At 45.4% G+C, this 26,716-nt stretch overlaps 1 long non-coding RNA gene across 1 annotated transcript in view; it reads right to left on the bottom strand.

Moving 5' to 3' along the window:
• Positions 1-6,861: 6,861 nt before the first annotated feature.
• LOC125416400 (uncharacterized) overlaps positions 6,862-26,716 on the bottom strand; it is a 130,334-nt gene continuing 110,479 nt past the window's right edge. The window contains exon 3 of the long non-coding RNA XR_015736280.1: positions 6,862-7,462. This is a non-coding gene — a long non-coding RNA (uncharacterized LOC125416400). The remainder of the gene's footprint in view (positions 7,463-26,716) is intronic.

Genomic DNA, 26,716 nt, shown 5'->3' with positions numbered 1-26,716 from the left:
CTAAAATTCATACTGAAGTGTATAGAATAATGATAAAAATCAGCATCTATGTATTTTCTGCTTTCCATGTCATGCAAACATTACCAGTCCATAGTTGCCTCTAAGTAAGTCAGATCATCTATTTGCCTGAGTGTTATGGAATAGACAGTTGTTTTGTGCTTTTTTGTTTGTTTCGTTTTGTTGTTCTTTTTCTCAAGGTTGAGCTTCTTTATTTTTTCTTTCCAACGAAAACACAAATGAAACAAAGCATGGTGCTGTCGACACATCTACCTTCTGTGGGCAGCCCTTTGCTCAGAGACACGGTGATGGCTAAGACATCCAGGCACTTGACTGTAGCAGCCTGCAGATGGTTAAGGGAGTCTTAGCGCTGGTCAAGGAAATGCAACCCCCATGCTTTACTGGAAAACACAGAGATGACTGAGTCCCTCACATAACGAACTGCCCACAGGAAGGTCCAGGAACTTCTAGGAGAGCCAAGTACCTGAGAAGGGGCTTGTGTCTAGGTGATGCCCTCAAACAGGAGGGTGGAGTGTCTCACTCTGGAGGCCTCATCTTTCAGCAATCGGAAGATGCTAGGTGACGTCTCAGAAGCAATACAAGGCAAGTAGGCCCATTTTAAATAGCTAAATATTTGATTGCCGTGACTATTTTTAAACCACTGAATGTATGAAATTTGCATTTGACACCAACAGCCTTTAGAATCAGTGGATCTTAGTCTTGTAGTGAAGAAGCAATCAAGGTAGGATCAGATGCAAAGAGACCATCTTAGCCCATGTAGGTAATAGACACTCACCTACTCAGTACGGAGGTGCCATCAGCTCCTAGAAAGATATTCCTTTCACTTGCTCCTTGTTCTCCTCTCTATAACTCCCAGTCCCCAGAGTTCAGCCTGACTGGCAGCCATTGGGTGATGCTGGAGAGAAATGGAAACTCTTAGTAAAGCAAATCTTTGTGTGAACCCCAGGCCTGAGAGTCGGCAACAGCAATAGACCTGCATGCCACCTCCATGGAATCACTATGTGACCTTCTCCTTTCTGTGACCACAGGGTCCTGCCGCTGTGATCACAGGTAAAGTGCCTTCCTTTCATGTATCTCTCTAAGTAGGGAATGGATTTCTCCTCTTCTATTTAAACACAAGCATACTATATATACACAGCAAATACATAGCAAACACTACAATATCACACACATGTGTGCATGCACACACACACATGCACGCACACAGTGTGATTTAAATGAGATTGACCCCCGTTCCAGGCTTATATACTTGAAAACTTGGTCCCTAGTTGGTTGAACTGTTTGAGAAGGATTAGAGGAGGCGTATCACTGAGGGTGGGCTTTGTGATTTTAGACTTGTTCTCTCTCTACATTGGGGTGGTCGATCGAGATGCTCTCCCAGCCATTCTTCCCCTCCCCATACCATTATAGACTTTAGCCCTCTGAAACCACAAGATACTAAACTAATCAGTTTCTTTTGTAAATACCTTGCTCATGGTGTTTTATTATAGCAGTAGAAAAGTAACTAAGACACACACCAAGTACCTAGCATATACCACACACATGTCAAATACACGCCATACCACACACACATATAAGCACACACTTACCCATACACCTATGTGCATGTTCTCTTTTTTTTTTAAAACGGCAGGCATAAGCTAAGCCTCAGAAAACAGAGATTTAATTGTGAGATTTTCCTCATCTTATTCAAGGTCAAAATGTTAAAAAAAAATCACAGCAAATTTTCTCAAGTCTTTCTTTTAGAGCAAAGCCTCTGCATCGAATGTCATCAGATATTAATTTGTAAGGAAAAAAATATCCAAGGAATATTTAGTAAGACGCTTAATAGTCATAATTCCTAAGAGCATATTTCTTTTAACCTAGTCAGATACAAAGAGAGTTAAAAATTTAAGAAGCATCAGGTCAGCCCGAGGTCCTGATGAGAAGATTATTCCTATAATGTACTTCCTAGGAGGCAGCTGTCTAATGGATGCTCCGTGGCATCCTTGGAAGACAACAGCACGGTTTTTCAGAAGACAGTCTCAAAGAGAGAAGTTCAGGTAGCAGTATAAAAGGAGCCAACTCCAGACAGGCTTGACCTCCTGGGTTGAGATCATCTCCCTGCATAACGTGAACTAAATTGAGGCAACTATCTGAGCAATTTCATCTCACCTTCTCCTTTCCTTTTATCTCAAAACACACTCCCAAGAGTCCAGTAAGAATGTAAACGGGCATCTTGTTTGATTGCCATTGTGCTTAATCAATCATCCAGCTGAACCCATCATTGGCCACCGTGTCCAGGGACAGACAAAGGATTAGGTGGTGCCCTCGTCTTTACTAGGTTCATGGGGAAAATATTCCTTTTTCCAGGCAATGTGACAAATTTTTGTCAGTTTTCCTTTCCCAGTGGGTGAAATTTAACCAATACTTTCTTAGCAGAGGTCTGGTCGTCCCCTGGGGGAAAATTACAGGAGGGAAGATATAACCTCTGCCATGCCATATACTCGTTTAAAAGGGTACGTTCCTGGGTCTTGCCTCCGTTTTAAAATTAGACTTTAAAAGGAATAGACTTGCTACAATGGATTTAAGGGGCAACATTCACTTACACTTCTCAAAATTACAGTGAGCAGGAATATTTCCATCTTATTACAGTCTGAAGGGGGGAAAAAAGAAATGCCCTGAGGAACAAAAGCAAAGCCATGATAGAGCATATGCTAACAGCATTAACTGTGCATTACACACACACACACACACACACACACACACACACACAAACCTTTCCATGAAAACAGTCCCCAGATGAAAACAGACATAACCAGTAACAGGAAACTGATAACATAGGACCGTCTGCCTGTCACTGCCAGGCTCCCCACAAGGCCATTTCCCCTGACAGCTTTTTTCTGGGATAGTACAACCCACTGTGAAAGCTGCCTGCTCCTTCACGCCTCCCTTTAAAGGAGAGATCTGCCAAAGCAATGTGGTCCATTTGTACAGACTTTATTAAACAACTTAATCCATCTCTGCCTGCTTAGTACGGCCTGGGGAGTCCTAATTAATCAATAAGCATTTATTGAGTGTCCTAATGTGCATAACAGTCCTGAGTCAGGTGCTGTGGGACCTTCAAGGATCTCGTTAGGAAAACAGAGCACATTTTCCTGTGAAGGGCTTCCTGACGGGATGAATTAGAACTTGAGGAGAAGGAAGTCACAGTGGTGGAGGGTCCTGAGCCACAACCCAGAGCTTCCGTTTGTGCTAGTCTGTCTGAGCGGCCACAAGGAAAAACTGTGCACCAGATGGCTTCAGTGGCACAAATGTGCTTCATCTGGGTTCTAGAGTCTTGAGTTCAAGGCTTAATTCTGAGGCCTCTCTTCTCAGCTGGAAAAGGACTGCTTTGGTTTGAAGCTAAAACGTCCCCCCATAGGCCTGTGTGTTTGAATACTCGGTCTCCAGTCCGGTGTGGCTGCTTTGGAAAGTTGTAGAGCCTGTGTGAAGGGGAGACTGGAAGAGGAAGTGCGTCACTGTGAGCAGGCTTCAGTTTCTTTCACAGGCTAGCCTCAGTTCCTATTTGTGTTCTGCTTCTTGGTTATGGTCACAATGTGACCAGCTGCCTTGTGCGCCTGACTCCACACTCTCCCTAGCATACTGGACTTTATGGAGCTGTAAAGCAAAATAAACCCTCCTTGTGGGTAAATTGGCTGACTGGGTAAATGCCTGTTGCCAAGCCTGATGCTGGGACAACATGGTGGAAGGATGGATAGATCAGGCTTCTGGAAGCTGCCTCTGAACTCTACACACATTCCACGGCATGCTCATGAACACACAGACAGACAGACAGACAGACAGACAGACACACACACACACACACACACACACTCGAGTTGCTCATTCCAGGCATTTGATTATACCAATGAGTCTAATACAAGGCCTACCCATCCTTTCTTCCCTTTCCTCTATGAGTGCACATAGAACATCCATATTTCTTTTGCTTCTGAGATCTTTGTCATACTGGGTATTAGAATCAACTCTTACTTAATATAATGACTTCATATCCAAGTAATGGCAGCTGGAGGTTGCGACTTCAATATATGAATTTAGGAGGGCATGATTAGGCTCATAACATAATCCTACCATTGGGTGGAAGGATGTCAGCTAGAACTCTTATGTTAAAAAGCAAACAGACAAAGTTGGTGGGGTGAGTCCAGCCCGGATTACCAGCTAAAGAAACTGAGGCACCAGGAGTCCAAGCTCAAGACCAGCCATGGATATAGAGGAAGTTCAAAGTCAACCTAAGCCAGCTTAGTAAGAACTTGTCTTAAAAATAAAAAGTAAAAAGCCAGCTGAGGGTATAGGTTTAGTTTAGTTTCTAGCATCTGCCCCTTATGTACAAGGCCCTAGGTTCAATACTCAGTATTAAGAGAAAGAGACAAGGAAATGAGAAAAAGCCCAAAGTGTGAATTAGGAGCAGGTTCATTTATGAACAACAACAACAAAAAAATCAAAGTGACTAAACGCAATGGAACATTATTCATTACTTCTCATCTCTAAATGTCAATAAATAGTCCCAAATTGGAATCCTCCTCTGTGGTATCAGGGATGCACATTTTCTGTTTTCATTTCCAAGGTCACTCTCTTGTCAAAGATGGCTGCTAAACCCCACCACGTTTACATTTTACTGCACTGATTCTTTTATCAGAAAAGCTATATCCCCTCACAGTTTTAAGATGGTTGATCCATGCTCAAACTTTTTTTTTCTCCCTACACCTTAAGTCCAGGAGAAAACAGCAAAAGTGCTTCTTCTTGTCTGAGCAGACTGACATAGCAAAGTTATGCTTGTGTTCCATTATCCTGATTAGATACCCTAGCAATCGCAATGACTGGGAAGATGTGATGCCCCAATTGGCTTGGGTTGAGCATCTTCCTACGGTTGCTCTAACCAGAGTATGGCTGGGATGGGCTCCAGAGGGAAATTACACAATACAAACCACAAATGTGCACAGAGTGCTATCCATGTGTTGAAGGCATATATTTTGAGACTTAGAAGATCTGGTCCTTATCCGGGTACTAGGAGTCAAACTCTGGTCTCAGTAACAAAGTCCTTTCTCTGTTTGCTGGTGTGGGAGAATTCTCTGTATTCTGTCAATTATGTTTTAAATAAACACTGATTGGCCAGGCAGGAGATGTAGGTGGGAAAGCCAGACAGAAAGTGGAAATGATGCAAGGAGAGCAGGAGAATTCTGGGGAGGAGGAAGTTGATTCCTCCCACTCCTGCCCAGATCACCGAAGCAGCAGGATGTGAGCTGCCCCACTGAAAAAGGTACTGAGCCACATGGCTAACATAGATCAGAAAAATGGGTTAATCAAGACATGAGAGTTAGCCAGTAAGAAGCCTGACCTAATGGGCCAATCAGCTTTATAACTTACAGAAATCTCTGTGTGGTTGATTTTCTCTGGGGCCTGCCGGCTGGGGGGTCAGGCAGAACAGAAACCCCTGACAAACAGGCCCCTTCATGTTACAGTTTGCCCTGAGCATCAATAGCTTCAAAATGATGGGACACCACTATGGGAGGGAGCAAGGTGGGAAACTTCCTGGGAGAGGTGAATTAATGAAGGTGAGATAAGACTAAATACACCCAAACCCAGGAACCTGACCTACATAAGAACTTGACAGACAGGGAGGTCTGGGGAGGTGTTACCTAGCCAAAGAGCAGAGGATCCTCAGGAGCAGCCACTGCCACTACCTTTGTGCTTGATGCTCAGACCCCTAATAAGCCTGGGAGAGAAGGGAGTGTTTCACAGCTAAGTGACTTTGGGGCGACAAACCATTGTGCAGCACTTTGAGGAGTCACAATAGGCATCAAAAACTAACACCCCTATAAACTCCTGGGATAACCTATGGCAGTGTAGAGTAAGCAGTATTCTCTACCACCACCAAAATTTTATTTGTTCCCTAGAATTTCTGTTTATTGGTTTATTGATTCTGACTATTTATTAACACCATTAATATCTTGAGAAGTCAGTGCATTTTTTAGTGCATACTACAGGACATAAGATCTACTGATTGAATTTCAAGTTTTGTTTCCGAATGAAAACCTGAAACTCAAAGAGGTCTTAAGAGGTGCAACCGACCTCTCTAGCAGGTGGATGGGAGCTCTGAGATGAAGCCTGGTAGCCTCGTTTCCAACTCATTTGTCCCCAGCCCATTTGTACTAAGCAGCATGTAAACGGTCCTTTGTTGGGGACTGCGAACCACTAGACCCTGAATTTCTTGTAAAGAACTGTTTTTCTCTGCTCTGAGCAGCCTGTAGCTGCTCTGAGCCTGAGACCCTGCTGGCAGGCTAGGGGGTCTGCGGCTGAAAGGTCCTGAGAGCTGGGGCGTGGCCAGAGCCCTAGATAAGCTGCCCCCTAGCACAATAAAGGGGGCATTCTTGGCACTCTTGTCTCAAGGATGTCCCTGTGGCCCTATCTCTGTCTGTATTTGTGTGTTTTTAAGTTTTCAGCCTAGTTCCCCTAACACATAGAGAGTAGAGTGTGGAACGGATCCGGTGGAGTTTTACAATCCTTTACAGAATATCCTTGTATTAGATATTATTACACTGAGCAAGACCAAATGTAATGCCTTCTCATTTAACACTTCCGTTTCATTGGGTAGCACTAGACAGGCTCATCTAAGCATCTGTTTCTATGTGCATGTGTGCATGCACGTGTATATGTATGTGAACATGTATTATTTTTTGTAAGGTTTTGCAGTCATCCATACCAAAGACTATCCCTCAGTAAGGTCACAAACATCCAGTCAAAGCCGGCTAAGGAATCTTCCTGTGCCCTCCTACTTCCTTTCTACAAAGCAGAAATACTAATCCATCGGTCAAGAAATGTTTATTAAGTGTTTACTACGCTCTCAGTGTTGTTCTAGACCACGTGGGGCCCACAAAACAACGGAACATCAATCCAACATGTTGAAGGTTTACTATGCATGAAGTATTATGGGAGGTACAAAGTTAAACAAGCTGTAGTTCCTTCCTCGAGAAGTCTGCTGTCTACTGAAGACTACCCAGTGCTCACGTAAGCGAGTGACAGGAAAAATGGGATCAAAGAGAGGTGGTCACTTGTCCTCCGTGGAGTGGGGAAGAGAGCTGTTCCTGTTGGCATAGATAGCGCTGGGCTGGCCTGGATGGCAGGACTCTTCACTCTGCAGGAGGGAAAGCAATGCTCTGGAAAGCTGCTGAGCTCCGGTTTTGCAGCTGGACACAGGAAAGCCTCTAGCAAAGTCTCAAGAGGACTGCAAATGATTAGAATCACCTGGGGAGGTTTGACAACACAGGTGTGTGAGGGTCCATCCTGAGCAGCTGGCTCCGAATTTTGGGGGTTTGGGCTTTAGGGCTGGATTTCCTCTTTCCTCGGGAGACTCAGGCATGATTGGGTTGAAAACTGTTGGCCTCGGGGGCTCTTGTAGTGGGCCAAACTAAAAAGGAAGAGCAGTAAAGTCGGGTAAATAGAAATGGAGAAATCATTGGACTTTAGGGTTGTAATGGGGATCTTGATGAGAGACTAGACACGGAAGACAAAGGAATCATTGAAAAGGGCCCACAGAAAATAAACAGCAAGGCATTCCTAGAGTGTTTTTTGGTGGCTATTAACAAAGCATTTGAGTCTGCATAGTCTTCTAGTTCTAGGGGCTGATGAGTCCAGGAGCATGGCAGCTGCGTCAGGAGAAGACCTTCACGTTACGTCACCATAACATCCATGGTGGGGAAGGAGAAAGAGAAAATAACCTGTAAGAGAGAGGGCCAACCTTGATTTTTAAGAAAATGCTCTCTTGCCACAACTAACCCACTCCCTCTGATCCTGAGGGCAGAGCCTAATCACCTTTTATTGGGTTTTTATATCTCAATACCATTGTATTAGGGATTGGGTCTCCAGTATTTGAATTTTAGCGACCGCTTTCAAACCATGCTAGTCTCAATCTGCCATTATAGAGACTCTACTGACCAAAAAGTACAAGTTAAATGAAGGCTTCAGGGGCTAGCAGCACAGCTCACTGTAGAGTACTTGCCCAGCATACACAAGGACCAAGGTTCAACTAAAAGCACGGCCTCCCCTAGAACAAGTACCAGGAGTCCAGCTAGCGTTAAACAATGTGGGTCAGGCTTTCTCTTCTGTTCTGTGAAGTAGCAGAGTCTAGGCTTTAGGCCTTTAAAGCTCCTAAAAAGCCCTGGCCATGCCAGGAAGCCACAACCCACTTCCCTTTGTCTGGTCAAGCTCTCCTGGGGGTGTAAGAAAATCTACAGGTTGCTGAGTGTCTACCAGAAGCTGTGGCCATGACGTTGAATCTGCTCTTCAACAATTCCATCCACCTGCCCCACGACTGATCTTACCTGGGTGAGGAACGTGTGACACATAGAAATCCAGGACTTTGTCAGTCTCCAGATCTTAGAAATGGGAGCGTGGAAAGAGGGAAGAGCGATGCGATTAAAGCAATGCCTGGATCTGCTTCGCATTCCTTTATGAAATGTCCATGTTGGCTGAATACTGACAGCTGCATTTGGGCTGATTTCCTCGCTACAGAAAGTCAAGTAACATCCAAGATCTGGTCAGAGGATGCCTGGGAGCTGATGTGATACACAGGTCTATCCAAGTCTAAAAAGAGGTTTCTATCACAACCCAGGCTACTTTCTCTGTAGCAGGGGTCTAACCTAGCACCCTGGCCTGATGTGCAACTCTTCACAAATCTCTTTGATTTGTTTCTCTTTGACCAGTGACAATTACTCCCTCCCACCGTGGACCCCAGCTCCCTACCGTGTGGCCTGTCACACTACTAAGTGGCTTAGGGTAACAATTAGGACAAACAGACAGAAGGCCCCCCTCATCTGTGGAAAATGTGATTGGAACAAAAGCCGGAGAGAATTCTTTAGTAGCCATTTGGAGCCCAGGAAATGTTTCCCTGCAGGGCAAAAGGATTAAAATTCTGCATGCTCACAGGCTAGGTGTGACTAACTAGAGTTTGGGGGGTGGGGCACTCTCCACAGGCTCCATCGTTTCCAGGATAAGCTGCATGCAGATTGACACAGGTCAGCCAAGGAGGATCCAGCCTGCCACGGGCTGCATCCACAAGCCACCTGGCTACTAAGGAAGGGTGTGGTAACAGCCTGGCTAAAAGTAGAAAAATAACCATCTCAACTGACCAGATGCAAGATTAGGCTGTCCGCTAAGGCCAGTATGATAACCCTCTGCCTGGAGGTGGTGGGAAGGGTGCTTGGGAAAGTAACTGTCCGGAAGTTGATACAGTGGCTAAGGCATTCGTCACACAGCTGGGCAGGTATGGTGACCCCCTTGTAATCCCAGCACTCAGAAGACAGAGACAAGGGAATCCCTGAAGCAAGCTAGCTAGACTGGCCAAATCAGCTAGCTGCAGGTTAAAGTGAGAGGTGTTGCTTCAATATAGGAAGTGAAGAGCCATCAAGAAAGATACCCAGTGTCCACCTCTGGCTTCCACATACATGTAGACACACACCTGCAAACATGTGCACCTAGGACATGAGAACACACACATAAGAACATCAGCAAGACAGCTCACAAATTCCAATGCCAGGCAAGGTCAGCAAAATCATCAAGTTCTTTGCAATTCCTCGTGGGGTGCCTAGTTATATGATGGCTAATTTTATGTATCAGTAGAACTGGGCTACTGGGTACACAGATGTTTGGTCAATGTTTCTAGGTGCTTCTAGGAGTGTTTATATTTTTTTTAAAAAAAAATTAACCATCTTTTTTAGGTTTTGATGTTGTGTGGGGTTTTGTTTTTATTTTTGTTCTTTTTTTCATTTGTTTTGCATTTTTGCTTTGAGACAGGGTGTCAGATAATCCATGCTGGCCTGAAATTCTGTAGCCAAGAATGACTTTAAACTGCTGATCTTCCTGCTTTCAATTCCCGAGCTGGAGATATAGACATGTACCTCCATACCCAACTTGTGGATCGAACCCAAGGCCTCCTGCATGTTACAGAACTGCTATACCAACTGAGTCACATCCCCGGCCCGGAGAGTAACCTTTAAATATGTGGGCTGGAGGGAAAGCAGTCTCCCTCTGTACTGCAGGTAGGCCACATCCCATCTCTCAAAGACCGCCTTGTGCATAAAAGAGGAATTCTACAACCGTTAACTGGATTTAAAGGGAAAACATTGACTCTTTCCTGGATCTCCAGGATGCGGAGGGTGAGACTGCCTGCCTCCTCAAGTGAGAAAGCCAGTCGTTTGGAGCAAATCTCTTTCTCCTGCATCCTACTGAATATGGTCTCTGGGGAGAGCCCTGGTGAGCAGTAAACTGGTCCAGGGACCTCTGTATCTCTAGAACTTCTTAGAAATGCAGTCGGGTAGGGCAAGATGGCTCAGTGGGTAAAGATGTTTGCCAACAAGCATGACAATCTGAGTTTGATCTCTAGGACCCATGTGGCGGAAGAAGAAAACTAAACTTATAGAAGTTGTGTACTGAACATCCACACATACATCATGACTTCCGTGCCCATGCCCAAACAAATAACTAAATGTAAACGAAAAACTTAAAATACAGACTCGCAGCCCCCAACCTTGAACCTTCCGACACCATAACCTTACCAAGACCACCTCCCCACATTCCGCCACCCCTACCCACCTCCCCACCCTGATTCCCTACCCACCTGGAACTGATGTATACATTAACATTCCAGAAGTACTGATCCTGTGATCTGAGGCCTGTTTCACAGATGAGGAAACAGCCCTAAGGAAGTCAAAGAGCTGTGGCCAGATTCCATGGCCACATGATGGCCAGCCTCTGATGTGTTAGAACCCGAGCAGACCGCATTCCTTATGTTATCCGGTCCTCTCAACACGTGCGTGGAATGGACAAGTCAGAAATATCCTCATTTACGAAGGAAACAAAGCACAGAGATATTAAGAGACTCGTCTGCAGAGCCATAGGAGCCAGCAGACCTAAGCAAACTCAAGGCAAGGATCCTACTTCTTTTTCATCAGGGTTCTGAGGCAGGGGTCTGCAGATATTGTAAAAGATTAAATGGCAAATGATACATATATGCTGAGCCAATCCAGCCTCTATAACAACAGTGCAACCCCACACACACACACACACCAGCCCCCACGCAAAGCAGCTATGGGCAATAAACCAATGGGTAAAATCACTTCCCAATAAAGCTTTATTTGTACATAGAGGCTGTTAACTGGATTTGTCCCCGGGCAACCCTTGTACTATGTCATCCAGTTCACGATCTCCATGCCAGCTTTCTTGGCCTATTGAGAGGCCCTGAAAAGAGGGAGGAGTTCCCGGGAGAAGGAAGTCTCTAGCGGCATCACACGCCTGAGAAAATGGACCGTTTTCATCCACCAGGGATGCAGAGTGTGAGTGAAGGGTGTGTGGGCGCCAGTGAGAGTCTAACTCCTTCCTTCTTGGCGCTCACCAGGTGGGACGCCGGCTCAGGCTGCACTAGCTGGAGGGAGCCCTGCCCTCTGCTAATTGCTCTGCCCAAAGAGGCTTCCTGACTGCCAGCTCCCTCCCAGTGGGGGTGCCTTTCCTACTTTGCACGGAGGAACTTCAAGTTAGCAGCAGCCCTGGCAACTCCGGTGCCCCACTATGGGCTGAGTTCTCCCTCCCCAAACCTTCCTGCAGGGAAGACTTGCTACAGCTGCTTCATTGTGGTGCGTCAGGGTGCAGGAGACAAAAGGAAAAACCTCCTGCCATGGCTGTCTGACTCAGGAAACAAAGCTGGGCACCAGCCTTTAATGTTTGCATTCATTAATGTTCCCGTCAATTTTAAACACTGGGGTAGAATTTCCAGACTTTGCAGATCATTTAAAAGCTTAAGGGATTATCAAACCAGTCATTTAAAATGACATTTTCACTGCACAAATATTATTCTATTAAAGAACACGCATGGCACAGGCCAGGATCGGCTTTGGCAGGGTTACAGGGCCCTTCCTCCATCGCAAACCCCACTGTTTCCTCATAAAGCTGTCAAGCCCCTGCTTAATGAAACATATATAAATGTGATGATGTTAGCCATGTCACAGCAAGCTAATTCATCCTGGCTTTTTCCCATTGCCCTACCCTGTGAAGGCTTTTATCATTGTACCCTCTTAGGATCGCCCCCAGAGGGTCTGCCATCAGCCTGAGGAGATGAAATCTAAGAAAGTGTTTAATTTCCAAACAGGCTAAACATCTTACATAAATAAATAACCAACAGACCTGGCTAGCGTGGTGGGGTGACATGCCTAAGACAGACCACTGGGTTTTATTAGGAAAGAGATACTAGGAGACGTATAAACAACTCCGATTCCTTCCTGGGGTCCCCTGACCTGATGCAGCTGCTAACTTCAGTTCGTGGGAGGTCGGTTTCCGTCTTTAGTTACCGAAAGAGAATCTGCTGGCCTGATCAGGGCTCCGCAAAACCCTTTCTAAGCTCCATTTCTAAATTGTCTTTCCAAAAAGCATGTCTGGAGGGGTTTTCAGGTTCTACCCGTCCCAGAATCCTTTGCGTGCGCGCTGGAAGCCTGAGAGGAATAAGGAGGGGCTCTGGGCTGTTGCGGGGCTTTTATTATTATTTTCTCTCTTTCTGAGCAGTCCAGTAAGATTAAACGATTTAGAAAGAAACTGTGGGGACCTTCAGAGACTCAGAAAATTCCACAGTTCAAGCCCTCTTAGGGACCAAGGGAAAATGAATAAAATGATGGACTCGTGAGAATTGGGCCAGCCCCGGAGGAGTCCTTACCGATTTACAGAGGTGCTGAAAACTGCTATCTCCTTTCAAAGGGAAAATAAGGAGACATGACTTTTCCGGAAAACAGCTACTTCCAGAGACTTTCTTGCCCCAGAATTACTTCCCTGCTTGCTTGTCCCTGAGAAAAGTCACACAAAATGGGCCCAAATGACTGCATATCACTATATTTGGCTACAGAAATCTGCTTGTGTCTACGGCAAGCTATAAATACCATAGCACTTGGGAATGTTTTTCAGTAGTCCCACCTGGGATTAGGCGTTGGCGTGTGTTTTTTGGGGTAATCCCTGGGCTGGGGTCTTCCTGAGCATAAATGGTAGGCAGGTCTATATTCTCCTACCACCATTCCAGCTACCTACCGGCCTAGACTCAGCATAGCCCTGTGCCCTGTGCTGACAAACACTGAATGGTCACCTGTCTAGCCTCCTCTGCAGGGAGAGTCTGGCATCTTGGCAGGAAGGCCAGGGGCGTAGCCTTCCAGGAAATACCTGCTTGGAAGTTCTGCTCAATCTACCTTACACCCTGGGGTCACTGCTGCCTTTGAGAGAGAAACACTTCCCAGGATGCAACCAGGCAGCTAAGTCAGAGTCAGAGAATGTGTGAAGTTTTAGATTTTATTTCAGAGAAAACGCTATATATCTGTTTCGGTGATTCGAAACTGATTTGCCTAGTGAAGGTGCTGCATTGGTTCTCAACCTTCCTAATGCTGTGACCCTTTAATATAGTTCCCCCATGCTGTGGTGACCCCAATCATAAAATTATTTCATTGCTCCTTTGTAACTGTAATTTTGTTACTGTCATGAATCATAGTGTAAGTATCTGATATGCAGGCTGTCTGATATGTGACCCCCAAAGGGGTCACGACCCACAGGTGAAACTCACTGTCCCAGGAAGTACTACAGTAGAGGTGTCCATTCACTTCTGTCAGACCCAGCATTTGGCTTTTGAAGCCATACTCCAGTTAAATCAGACTCAAGAACTGGTAAGACACAAACCAAACGAAAACTCCCAGAAAGAAAGACGCCCAAAGGACACTAAGTCTGTCACCCTCAAACAGTATATTTTCAGACCGGCATGGAAACTTCAAGGGAGTGGAGCAGCATCTGATTTTATTATATTCTGATTTTTTAAACACTACCAATCTCCCCGCTGTACTGTTAACTAGAGCAAACACCACATGGTGTGTGCAGCTGTGTACAGAAGACTCAGAGGCACGTGTGTGACCTCCCAGGCCATCCAGGGGAGAGGAGAATTTGTTGCTGAGAGGAAACCTAACAACACACTGCCAACACCAATAGCCTTCCTTCCACAACAGACTCGGTGCCTGTGCCAAAAACAGCTCTCGGTCCCTTTTTAATTCTGCCGCCCTTTATCCATGAAGACTGGGGGAAGATTATTTTGATTGGAATTAGACAACCACCTGCAGCTAGGTCTTCAGCTGCTATTAGTGTGCGTAAGCCCTTTCGCATCATGCTCATTGGAAAAGACAGTGGACTTTTGAAGTTGCCCAATACTATCTCTGGTGATTTTCTCAAGTTAACGACCTCCATACCAGTCACTTGTGTTGGCTGGGGGGGGAGGTGATAATCTCCTCCTCGGGGTTGTGGTTAGGAATTAAAGGGTCTGGGATAAATTACACAAGCGATCTCTGCCAAGAACGCTCTCCTCCTTGATCTCGCCCCACATCTCCACAATAGGTTCTTACTTTGACCCAATGTTCGGGTGTTTTTCTGTCATCGTTTTCCCAGACACCTTCCACCCCACCTCTGTGTCTCTCCTGGCATCACAACTACCCCAGGCTGGACCACTTTTGGGGTGATGTCTCCAGGCATTCTCACTTAAAGTGGTTTCTACTGGTTTTCCTACAGTCTCACTGGAAACACACAAGCAGTCCCTTCCGGTTCAGCATTCCTAACACTTCAGCCTCCAAGAACCTGAAAACTGTCGTAATCAGCTTTCCTGTTTTCTTGCCCATGCAGAGCCTCCGAAAACCTGCACATGACAGATTGCCCACTGGCTTTCAACCGGCCTGTTGGACACAATTTGGGGGCAAGCTCAGCGAACGCTGATTATCCAACTGATTGAGCAGGGAGCCAAAGTTGTTTCCAATTTTCTGGATCAGCAGCTGGAAGAATTCAACCAAGTGTGCGCTGGTCTCCATGACGAATTACGGAAAGGGACAGATGACAGGGGGATTCTGAGCTTCCTTCCCTGGCCCAAGGCAGAGTCCTAAAACTCAGAGGGCCCCTTAATCCCTCTTCACGCTTAGGATAAAACAGTGAGCAGTCTCAAAGAAGCCTTTTTCTCCCTTCCATCTTCCACTTAAACCTGTCTACTAATACTCAAGTATTGCATGCTGCTAGTTCTTCATCTGATTGGTTGCTTTTTCCTAAACGGCGAATACCACATTCTTCATTGTTAACTTCTTTCCACACAGAAAAGCAGAATTTTCTACAGAGGAGCTAAAGCAAGAGATGAGCTCAAAGGACGGTTCCCTGAGAAGTGGGTACACCAGTGTTCAAAGGCTAGCCTCCACTTCTCAGGGCCTTGGTTTTCTTGTCTATAAAATGGGCATAATCATAGGACCTCCTGCTTGGGGTCATCATGAGGGGTGAACAACAGGCAGTTTCTAACTCCTAACAAGCTTTAGGGGGCGTTTTTTCATCATGTGTTGTTGAGTTTAAAGGAGCCAAGACAGAAACCTAACCCAGACTTGAGTTTTTGAAACACTTAAGTGCACACTTGTGGTTTGGATCTTGAATGTTCTAGAAAGAGCTGTATATTACAGACATGGCTAACAGTTCATGGTAACTAAAGGTGATGAAATCTTTAGGAATGGCACCTCGCGGCAAGAAGTTGGAAACAGTGGATCCTGGTCTCCTTCTGTATTAGTCATGGTTTTCAAGAAGAACAGAACTAAAAAAATGAATGTGTGTGTGTGTGTGTGTGTGTGTATGTATGTATGTATGTGTGTGTATTTGTGCATGTGTCTGTGTGGTCTGTGTGTGTGTGTGTGTGTGTGTGGTGTGTGCCTGTGTAGTCTGTGTGTGAGAGAGTGTATGTGTGGTGTGTGTGTGTGTGTTTATTAGACTGGCTTACAGGAAGTGGTCCAACTAGACCAACAATGGTCTACCAAAAGAAACTCCAATAATCTATTAGCCGTTAGTTTCATGAAGCCAGATGTCTCAGTGAATCTTCAGTATACATTGGAATTCCAAAGAAGTAGACTCAAAACCTGATGAATCGAGAGCCAGGGCAAGCAAAGAGCAAGAGCTTCCTTCTTCCTTGTCCTTTATATAGGCGGCCACAATATTCAAGGTGGAAATTCCACCTCTAAAGATCCAGGTTTAGGGTGGATCTTCCCACTTCAAATAATGGAGTGAAGAGAAGTCCCTCGCAGGTGAATTTCCCCAGTCACTCGGGTTTTCATTTAATTCCAGATGTAGCCAAGCTGACAACCAAGATTAGTGTTACACTTCTCTCTCTCACTCTGTTTTCTGATTGTCATGAACCCACCATGGTGGATTGTGCTTACACGGGTCCAAAGCGTTGTGGTCAGGTGACCATGGACTGAATCCTCTGATATGTAAGCCAAAATTATTTTTTCCTGTGTTAAGTTAATTTTTTAACTTAATTGTCCCAGCAGTGGGAAGCTGAGCAACACATAGGGCGACTCATGTGTACTTCAGTCTTGCTACAGCCTCATGTCCACCCGTGCACTTCCTTCAGCCTTGTTGCAGCCTCATGCCCAACTCATGCTGTCTCTAGTTCATACAAAGGGCAATCAATAGTCCAGGACCATGAGAAACCATACAAAATCATGTTACAGAGACAGGATCTATTCTCTTCCAAACATATCCCACCAATCATATCAGAAAGAGGAAACCCACTGAAAAAAACAGTATCTCACTCATGGGTTGCTAAGAAAAAGCAAGTATCTGGCAACTCCAGAGAGATTATTTAATAGTTTCATGCAAGCTCGCTATTCCTTAATATATACCCCCCTACAATCATTCAATCAAACCAGAGAGAAGAGAGATAAGATTCTACAGCAATTTACCTGCTCGTCAGAATCACTGTGTCTGCTAAACCCACATACTATGATGTTTCAGAAGTTTCTAGAATACTGTACATCTGTGGGTTCTGAAGAACCAGAATGGTGACAGCAATGAATCAGAGCTGAGGAACAGCCTGCAGAGGCCTTTTTGGGTTCTGTTGCTGTTGCTTTCTGGTGTGTGTGTGTGTGTGGGTTCTGTTGCTGTTGCTTTCTGGTGTGTGTGTGTGTGTGTGTGTGTGTGTGTAGAGGTGGGAATACAGGCCAGAGGTCAACATTCAGCACCTTCCTCTATCCCTTCCACCTTGTTTCCTCAGTCAAGTTCTCTCAAAAAACCTGGAGCTCATGGATTCAGCTAGGTAGGTTGTCCAGAAGGACCCAAGAATCTTCCTGTCTCTGCTTCCCCAGGAGGAGAATTGCAGGTATATACCACAGTGCTGGCCTGTTACGTGTGTTCTGGGGGATTGAACTCTAGTCTCCAAGCTTGTTCAGCAAGCATCTTATTAGCTGGGCCCACTCCAAACCCTTGCTTGTTTTTTTGTATTTTACTATATTACATTATTTTATTGTTAACCCTGCAAATGAGACGACTTGTTCCACTTGAGAAAATGGAATATGCCTTCACCTTGCCAACCTGTGGGTGGCTGAGCCCATATTGTTGTAGAATAGAGAGTGGAGTTCCCGGGGAAGGATTCTGAGTGTACCCAGGGGGCCTGGGCAGAGCCTCAGAGGTAAGCTCCGCCCTCTTCACTCACTTGGGTTATCTGCTGCCTGCCTCACTGCAGCTATTACCCCATTAGCCAAAATGGGAACAGGATGGATAGTCAGAAGTGGAGTCGTCTGTCCGCTGCACCGACCTCTCATGAGGAGCTGTGAACTCAAGCCCTGGGAGTTCAGGGCAGTGAGGAGTACTCCATCTCAGAACACAGCAAATCTGGCAATGGGCATCCACTCCCTCACATTCTGGATGTAGAATACCAGAAGAACTTGATTTTCATAGTCAAGACCACAGAGTGAACTCCTAAGTGGAGAGAGGGTCTTCCAGGACTGGTATAGCGATCTAGATGTCACTCTGTGACACCTCCCTTGGCCATGGTGTTTTTTTAAGGCAGAAGATCACAGACAGATAAGCAGATCCTAGTAGCCAAGTAAAGACACCACTAAGACATGTGGGCAAGCCCTCGCACACCCACTCTTGAGAAGGAGCCTGCCCAGGCCCATGTGACATTGAAGCAAAGAGCTTTTCTTTCCAGGTATCCACTCTGCCCAAAGGCATAATGGAAAGACAGATGAGAAGCTCTTCCCACCATGCCCCAAGCTGCTCTTCACGGTGTCCTTTAGTCATGCAAAGGTAAAGAGCCAGTACCAAAAGGCCAGGCTAACAGCTCTGAAGGACAGCAGTGAGCAGTTCACAAGCTTGGAGTACAGGCTTAATTCTCCTGCCTCTGTCTGCTGAAAGTTGGGGAAATGAACAAGAACCCTCTAGGGGCACCTTAAGGTATTTAGATTCTCACAAATTCTCTTAAAGAATTTGGAACTTTACAGGCAATACCTTATAGCAGTGTTTCTCAACCTTCCTAAGGCTGTGACTCTTTAATACAGTTCCCCATGTTGTGATGACCCGAACCATAAAATTATTTTCATTCTTACTTTGTAACTGTAATTTTGCTACTGTTATAGATCATAATGTAAATATTCGATGTGCAGGTTATCTGATACATGACCCCTGTGACCAGACCATTCGACCCTCGAAGGGGTCGAGACCCAAAGGGGTTGAGAGCCACTGCCTGAAAAAAAATCACTGCCAAAATAAATAGCACAATAGCCTCGTACACACCCAAAGCTCTGAATCAAGAGGATGCCCTCCTGTGACCCTTGGGAGATGTCCTAAGCAAGGGAGTAGTTGAGTTGCATCTCAGAGTTCGTAATGCACCTTGGAATTTTCTCAAAGGTGCACCCCAACTCCTGCAACTCTACTTCTTGTCCCAAAGCTGGGATTTGTGCGACACGTGTGTTTGTGATGCTTTTCTGTCACATTATCTTCCGAGGTCCCATCTAACACATGGCTTGGCTAGGAGAAAGGCCGGCCAATTCCATAAACCTCCACAATGCCTAGCAGCCCCCTGGTCTCAGCCTGGTGTGGTTTTATAGACCAGGTGCCCGCCACAATCACACAGACTGGGCCTCACCACACACACACATACACACACACACACACACACACACAAAACGGGCCCTGTTTGACTCCTGTTTCAAATTAGCATAAGAATTTCTCAAGGCCCACCTTGTATAAAATTGAAAAATAGAATCAGAGGGAATCAACCTGATAGCCAATAAAACGGGAGGCTCCCTCCTCCAAAGGCTGCCTGTTTTGGCTCCCAGGTTTATACTGTGAAGCTCATTTGGGGCAGGCAAAACGAAGGCTGTGTCTTCCCCAGACTAGACTTGTAAGTGGAGGAGGAATTACCTGTCACCCCAGAGGAGCACAGGAACCTCATTCAGAGCCCTGCTGTTCTCTGGTGGCTGGAATGGGAGCTGGATTTCTGGCTAGGGCAGCTAAGCCCTGCCCCTATGAACCGCTCAGTCCTGCGTGGCCCTTATGCTCCTCCATTCATCTGGCAGAGATACAGGCTGCTGAACCCTTGGATGTTACTGTAAGTCTTCCTTACCAGGATTTTCAAGATGATCATAAAGTGAAAGCTGCCCCCTGGGGGCCGAAGGTCATGGTACAGAAGATGAGATTTATAGGGTGTTTCCAACAGCTCCATTGGCTCTGGGGCAGGAAAGGACGCCTGTATCCCAGTGGCAATGTCTAGATGCATGAGATGGAACGCAAACTCCAGACACAGCGCCAGCAATGGTGAGAATGAGTAATTCCTGCCCCTGTTGCTTAAAGTTCTTACACTTTAACTGTTCACCACCCTAAATTTTATTTTCACACTCATTTTAACACTCCAACTCTAGCAGTGCAATTGGGTAGAGAAATCACATTTTATGAAAATCATCTAAATATGCCTGAGGCTTCCACATGTTCCAGGATTGGCCTTCCTGCCAGAACATGAGTTCTGCATGGGGGCTGTGGTCTTAGTGGGCTGAGAACCTGGGGTTCAGGGAAGTCTAGGCTCAAATATTTGCCATGAGCAAAACTGCTTCATTCTACACCCCTCCGCCCCCAGGCTGAACAAGAGCTAAAGTGGCCACTGACTCTGGCAAATTCGACCTGGATCTCAAAGCAAGAAGGACCAGGATAACACTGTTTCCTGACTGCCAAGACACGTTGAGGATCTCACCATCTCTGGATCCTGGATCAGATCAGTGACTTGAAGAAAAGATAAGGAAATAAAAAGGAACAAGGCTAGAGAAGCCAGCATAGCATTTTGTGCATGGGGAACTGAACATGCCCAAATTGAAAGCTACCGAAATGACAGGCTCCGCCAGAGGCTTGCCTTGTTCCACGTCATGCTTACCCACCTTGCTGGTTTCTAAAAAGGTTACATGAGAATCTTAGAAGAAATGGAGTATCAGGAAAACTCTGTCCTCTGCCTTCAAGGCTAGTTAGAGTCTAAGATTCAGACAAAGGGAAGCCTCTTACAAAGGCCTCCGGTACTTCTGGTACTTGGGGCTGTTCACTACAGCGTTGGGAAGGACCTCACATTTCAGAAGGAGGTCCTGGCATCTCATACACATCCTCTCTCACTGAGACCCTGTGAGGTTGGAGACATGCAACCATGCAGGTCCCTCTCTTAGAGGTGGGAACGTCTAAGCTCTGTCTGACCCCGAAGAGAAGCTACCTCCTTGAGTGTCATTGCACGTCACAAGCCCTTCTAATAGATTATGGCCTGGGAGTTATTTCACAGTACCTGTGATTTAAATAACAGTGGCTGACTCATATTCCAAGCTTCCACCTTGAGAACCCTCTCTCTACTTAATGTTAAGTGTTGCTGACAGTAGGCACAGGCTCAAAACCTGCCTTTCATTGAAGCTCCATGTTATAAGTGGGTGTAGGAAATCTTGGTCCAAGAACATCCCAAGGGAAATCTTGATCTCATGGCAGGTGTGGTTCAGTGAATGAGGACACTCAACCTCCTGGATTCTAGTCTTTACCCTCCCGTTGTGTAGAAAACCTCATACTGGACCAACGTGGTAAACTCCTTGAATTGCAAATGCCCCGTCTTAATTATCCATGTAGCTATAGGACCTAGCAGAGAAATTACCACATCATGAACCCTTCATACAGGTTTGCTTATCAGAAGGATAGATATGACCAAGCCTAGTCACCCAGTTTCTTGGGATGCTTGGCTGGCTCCCCAGTCTGGCCCCAGCTTCTCTGGTCTCAATCCCCATCACTCCCTGGGAGAGCCCTCTGTCCCTGGCAGGTTGGCGTCCTCCCCATCCTCTGATGTGCCTCACGCATGCCAGATTCTGTGACTGCAGCCTTATAATTTTTCCCATCCACCCACCTTGGAATCTAGCCCACCACCTCTTCATCAAACACCATCCATCCATCCAGGAGAAAGAGCTCAAGACCTGTCATCACCAAGACGCTATACTTGCTCCAGTCCATAGGCTCTTCCTCTGCTTCTTCCAGCTAGCGAGCACATGGACATGAGTTGTAGATTGTTGTGTCTCTCCAGAAATATTTGCTGAAGCACTAACACACAATACCTTTGAATGCAACCTTACAAGATCTCTGTAATAATTAAGTTGAATTTATACTGGCTTGAGATTGGTCTCAAATCCAAAATCAATTCTCTGTCTATGGAGAGAGACAAATAAGGATACAGAAGAGAACACCATATGCTAAGCTATACCAAAATCTCTGCCATCTTCCAGACACTGGATATGGGGAGGGAATCATCTAGAGTTTTGGAGAGAGCATAGGCCTGCCTACATCTTCATCTAGGATTTCTAGTCTCCAAACCTACTTTCTGTTGTCTCGAGGCATCTGGATTAAGGTACTTTGTTATGTGAGCCCCAGGAACCCAACATGACATCTCAGGCCTCCCATTGGGTGGATGGATACCTGGCCCATTTTGTACGCCTAGCCACCCTCTCGACAGCACATCACAGGCTTGAGAACGGTTTGAGTACAGGAACCGACTGTCTAATGGCCTTGCAGCCTCTCTCACGCAAGGTGCCTGATAGTTGATTGCTTCACCCTCAGGTACGGTGACTTGATTTTCCATCAGGAAGAAGGCTACGGCAGGAGGGTAGTTTACATATAAACATGCACATGTGTGCATTGGTCTGTGAAAATTTTATAATGAAGCTCATTCGTAAAATAATTTTAAAAGTCAAAGAAAGGGGCACTTGCTTTCTACTCAAATTCAACAAGCGCTAAGACAAGGTGAGAAAATATTGAAGTCACTGTTTCCTCAGAGAGTAGAGCCCTGCCTCCCAGCTATAACTCAGTGTCTCAACTTACAGGACAAGCTCATCTAAATCTTATTTTTAAGCTCTATTGCCTCCAAACCCTATGTCCAGTACAGTCCAAATACATGTCTTTGACTCTCTGTCCCTCTTGGGCTGGACTACCCAGACCCTTTCCTTCCACCGCCACTACCACCACCCCCACACACATATGCCTTTGCCTACCATATAACCAAGCTAGATTTGTCTCTCCCTGTAGAGTGTGCAGAAGATTTCAAGGTGTGTGCTTTTCTCACAGCATAGCTCTAGAACCACTTGCCTCCCTCGGCACAGGACCCAAGCTGCAATAACAAGAGAAAATTTGATTATAGGTGATTCTCAGTTAATTGCTGACTATCGCGTGGCGTCTCAGTATCGTTTCATGTGCTTCCCCCTTCATAAGGACCGCCATTTGTCTATCGTTTCGCTTTGCAAATATAAACCCAGTGCAACCTACAATATCCAGTTCAAATGTGGCATTCTCCAATAAACTTCCTTCTGTTCTCCAAGAACTGACTCCAGTCTCTTAGTTCCCATTAAAACTTCTCTTTTGGCACGTGATTATAATTATCTTATTTCATGGGCGTCTGGCTATGCCTTTTATCTATTACTTGATCCTAGACTGGATGGCTCTTGAGAGGCAAGATCTTGTCTTCTAATTTCTCCCTTTCCAGGTTTAGGAAATGAAATGAGAAAATGTAATCACAGGGCCCTCACTGTGCCTGGCAACTAGTATGTGCTCAATAAATGTCAGATCTTCTCGCTCTTACACATCACTGGATCCCCAAGAGCACTTTGCAAAACCGTTTGAATCTCGGAGCTGTCTAGTAAATGTTGAGCACATGAATCAGGGACTATAAACGCAGTGTCCGACTGCTCTCCTAAGGTCAATGAGGGCATTTCAGACATTTTAATTTTCCTGCCTCCATTTCTGAGTTTGTGGGCCCATAAATATGCTCCTGTTCCACGGCTCTGAAGTGGAAGCAAGGCCGTGGTGCTTGCGGGGTGCATTGTCATTCAGTCATCAATCCAGACATGACAGCTACAGCCTTCGGGAATACGTTAGACAAAACCATGGCAACAGTTAAGCACACCTTGAAACCAGTTAACTAATTTTATCTTTATAAAGAAGTAATTGATCATGATTTCTGCACACATCTCAGTTCTTTCACAGATTTCTCGCATTCTCACACTTGCACATGTATGGTCATTTGAACATGTATGTTCAGCATCTCGCCACACTTCTGGGCAAATTGAAATCCTCAGAGTTTGAACCCAATAAGCACCAAGCGTTCTCACAGACTTGAAGCCTCGGGTTCTACAAGCTGGATACGTTTTCCATCTCTCTGAGAGGAGAAAGCAGAGCGGAGAAGTTTGTGAAGATGCTGCAGTGTCCTCCCACCCCTTCCTCCATTTGCTCTTTGCACTTGAACAGAGCCATGAAGCCCCCCTGAAGTGCCGCAAACCAGCTGGTCACTCCAGAGTCCTTGGGCTGTGTGCCTTGGGGAGGAGCAGGCCTTGCAGGAGCATTGAGTTACCTTTGTTTACATTAACAGAAAGAAAAGCCAGTGCAGAGCCCAGGACCCCCCTGGCAGAGGCCTGATTTCACACACATTTTCCCCAGATTCCTATTGGCTTGGCTGGAAACCACATATTAAAACCCACCAATCTTTCCACTTGAGTCTGATGAAAGCCCCAACAGAAACAGCTGCACTTCACATGTGGTTCCCGTTAGTGTCTGATCCCGATGGTTTAACTCTCGCTGGCTGGGCTGCTTTTTAATATGCACAATCTTCTTTTGTTTCGCATTAAGAATATGTCTTTCATTACTCGCCAGAGCAGAGGAACACAGTGAACCTGGTAGCACTTCATTTTTGAGATGTCTGAAATAATTGTTTGTATTGTGCATTATTCAAGACGCACTATGTGTGAGCAAGCTCAGAGGCAGGGGAAAGTGTTAAACAACCCTCATGCAAGCCTTGCTACACTGATGCGGAATGCTTCCCTCTTTAAAAAGCAAAACCACACACTAATGGCTCAGACTTAGCTTCTAAATTTCAGAGCTCATTGAGTCAAGTAACGTGATAACTTCATTGTTTTCTTCCTTCCAATGGCTCTCAAAACCATTGTGCCTTTTTATATGTAGGAAAGTGTAATCAACATGTAGCTAGTTCCCCATGCAGGCACATCACACACAATTTTCACATCCATACACATGCACACTTATGCACACAAAACCAAGATATACATATACATACACAAACATACGCACCAACACAAACACACTTCATAGCCTTGTTGGACATGAATAACTTCCAAGCTTATTGAAAATACACAAGTCTGCTTCTCTCACAAAATGCACATCAAATTCTAGAGGTTTTGCCTCAGCGGTAGCTCTCTGAAGAACATGACATCACCTACCACATCTTTACCAAATGATGTCATTGAGTATACAATGATGAGTTTGAGATCCTGGGAATATTCTGTAGTTTCTGTTTGCCGTGCCCAATGTCTTTAAAAAGTTGAACTGGAAAGACTTCGACAAGCCCCTTTTATTCACGAGTCCTTAAAGGTATGGCTACATTTCTGAACAGATCTTGAAGTTTTCTGGCGTTCTATTTCTGTTTTTCAGCCCTGAAGGAAAAGGGAGATATTGCCAATGTTTTGTGAGCTTTTAATATTTGTGGCACATGCATATGATCTAACTTAAACCTCATAACAAACCACCCATGAGGCACTGTTACTATCCCTGTCTGTGGGAAAAGTTAAAAGACAGGGAAACTCAATAGCTTCACAAGATGGCAGCGCTAGAGAGTTATTGGGTGCAGAGACCACCACGTGACCTCAATATCTTGCGTTTGAGTCTTCTCTAGTTGAAGAACTGTAGAAATCAGAATGGAATTAGCTGCTATTGATCAAGTATGCAGCCAGACAATGAAGATTATGTTGTAGGCAGAATTCTAAGATGGTGACAAGGACTCACTCCTGTCATCGGGTGCCCATGCCCTATAGATTCCCTTTCCTTAAACATAGGTGAGACCTATGAACAAGAGGAGATGCCTTCTCCCTTGATTAGGTTACACTACATGACATTAAAGGTGATTTTATATATGTGATTGAACCAATCTAAAGAGAGATGACTTGGGTAAGGTTTCTTTTTTTTTTGGTTTGTTGTTGTTGTTTTTGTTGTTGTTGTTGCTTGTTTTGTTTTGTTTTTCGAGACAGAGTTTTTCTATAGCTTTGGAGCCTGTCCTGGAACTAACTCTTATAGACCAGGCTGGCCTCGAACTCACAGAGATCTGCCTGCCTGCCTCTGCCTCCCATGTGCTGGGATTAAAGGCGTGCACCACCACCGCCTAGGTGAAGATGTGAGCTCTTTGAAAGGACCAGGCTGTTGATGAAGAAAGAGTCAATGACATAGAGGTACTCCTGTTGACCTTGAAAAGGAAGTGCCAAGTGGCAACATCAGCACCAACCTCTAGAAGCTGAAAAGGTATTCTAGCTGGCAGCCTGAAAAAGTGGAACTTTAGTCCCAAACACCACAGAGAACTGATCCTGCCCCCAACCACAGAACTTCAGATGAGGTGACATAAATGACAGCATGTTTTTTTCTACTTTAAGACACTCTGAGTCCAAGACCCAACTAGCCCTGCCAGTCCTCCTGACCTTCAGAAACTATGACATAATAAAAGTCTTCACTGATTTATTATACAGCAGTAGAAAAATTAATACAAATTATGCTTTCTAAACGCTTTTGTAGCTGTTGGATGCAACACATGAGTATTATCATGTGTCTAAGTTCTAGTGAGTGGATTTAGCTAGTGAGCAGCTTCCCTCTCATGCCCACTGCTTATTCCTTCTCCCTTCCTTCCTTCTGGTTAAGTGCGGGCATCATGGCGAGCTACCATGAAACAGGGAGACGAAAACAACACAGTGTAGAAGGTGGAGGTCAGATCCCTCACATCACAAGGTTGCCTTGCTGGCCTTGAACGACGTACAGTCATGCTGCTATGTGAATGGGAAATGGACCCTGGCCTTGCCTGTTAAAGGCATTGTTATTTGGTATGCGTTATGGAAATTGAACATCTGTACTCATTGGCAGAGTTCACCTGAACCCAGCAAGTGACTCCGGAGTCTATTTACGCAGAATTCTCATCACCCTGCCTCCCTGATTCCATACTGAAGCATGACAGAATTTGAATCCAATGTTATTAAAGCTAAATGCAGTGTAACTGGCCAGCAAGGTTGGCCAAGCAGGCAGAGAAGGGAATTCAGTTCACCATGAGAGACAAGAAGTCATTGCAAGAATCCATGGGGAAGATGGGGTATCACAGAAAGCTGCTTCCTCACCTTTATACCCCGATTCTGAGATACATAGTACTCACAGTGTGTCAGCTTGCGTAGCTCGAGAAATGGTACAGTGCACACTCGGGGGTGTCTGTAAAGATGTCCCCAGAAACAATTACAACATGAGAGTTCTGACCTCATGGAAGGAC

The sequence above is a fragment of the Myodes glareolus genome, chromosome 1 (genome assembly GCF_982192425.1).
Source record: "Myodes glareolus chromosome 1, mMyoGla1.1, whole genome shotgun sequence".
Taxonomy (NCBI): domain Eukaryota; kingdom Metazoa; phylum Chordata; class Mammalia; order Rodentia; family Cricetidae; genus Myodes; species Myodes glareolus.
This window is presented reverse-complemented; position numbering and strand designations above follow the sequence as displayed.